Source organism: Meleagris gallopavo, chromosome 10 (assembly GCF_000146605.3).
Source record: "Meleagris gallopavo isolate NT-WF06-2002-E0010 breed Aviagen turkey brand Nicholas breeding stock chromosome 10, Turkey_5.1, whole genome shotgun sequence".
Taxonomy (NCBI): Eukaryota; Metazoa; Chordata; class Aves; order Galliformes; family Phasianidae; genus Meleagris; species Meleagris gallopavo.
Genome location: NC_015020.2, coordinates 10,452,215 through 10,453,468, shown reverse-complemented (window position 1 = coordinate 10,453,468; position 1,254 = coordinate 10,452,215).

Below are 1,254 nucleotides of genomic sequence, written 5' to 3'. Positions count from 1 at the left end.
CTGTACGGAGCTCACAACCAGCAGGATGGGCAGACAGCAGCAGCTGGCAAAGACAATACCAGGGTTGAAGCCAGAGGGAGCAACCCACTTGGGACCTCTCACACAAAAGCCGTGTTCCTAAATGGAATACAGGCGCCCCAGTCCTCCCATCACAGATCCAGAGCATGCAATCCAAGCACTTCTACCAGCTCCTGCTTCACAGTTTGCCACAGTGCCTTCAGTGCTTCCACCTTGAGCCCCAGCTCCGCCCCATATGCACCGGTACCCATATTGCCCCTCACACCACCCAGACCCCAGTCAGCTGCCTGCCTCAGGTGCCACCCTGAGCCTCCAACGTTCTACCACGCATCCAAGCAGGGTCAGCATCTTTACACTGCAGTTCCTGGTCATCCACAGATCTGCAAACAAGCAACCTATGTTGTGAGCTAGTCTTTGTATCTGCAAGTATCAGCATAAATGGTAATGCAGAACTAAAAGTCCTTGACAGCAACGGACATTTGTGTTTTTAATTTTAACAGCTACCACTAGGAGTTGGGTGAGATGGAAGCCTTACTGCCTTTCTGGAGCCATGGGTGCAAAGGAGAGAACAATGTTCAAAGCAGCATTGCAAGAATGCTGCATGCCCTCTGCACAGCACCAGGGTTGTGCAGATAGCACTGGAACCCAGCACAAAATGCAAAAGTGCTCCAACCTACCTCTACTTCATTCCGTGTGGCAGCACTAGGACTCACTGGAAAGAGGTACGTGCCCTCCTGGTGGCAGTGCCCTTCGAAAACGTCCTGCTGCAGAGCAGGACAGCTGAGCAGAGAAAGTTGCTGCATGACACACCTCGCGCTGCCAGCACAATTGGGCTATCCTCACCCAAGCCATCCGCAGCTGCAGAACTCGGGTTTTCTGCCCCATGCTATCACCTTGTCCACAGTACCCGAGCTCAGAGTGCGGAACAGCCCCAGCGGACGGCTGCCTGCTCGCAACACGGCGACTGTGCCCATCGGCAGAGGAGATGGAGGAACACGGGTCCCACCGCCCTGTTGCACAGGAGATGGATGGAGGCTCCGGGGTATCCGCAGAGCTCCGCACGCCCGCGAGCTCAGCCCGATGACTCCGTTCCCCGCTCACTCAATCCCGCCGCGCCCCCAAGAAGTAAAAGACATTAAAATCAAAGCAGAGAGGCACTGGGATCTCCGGCACGCCCCAGCCCTAAACGTGCGCCCGCTCGCAGGCTGGGAAGGGGTCGGCCCGGCGCCGAGCCCC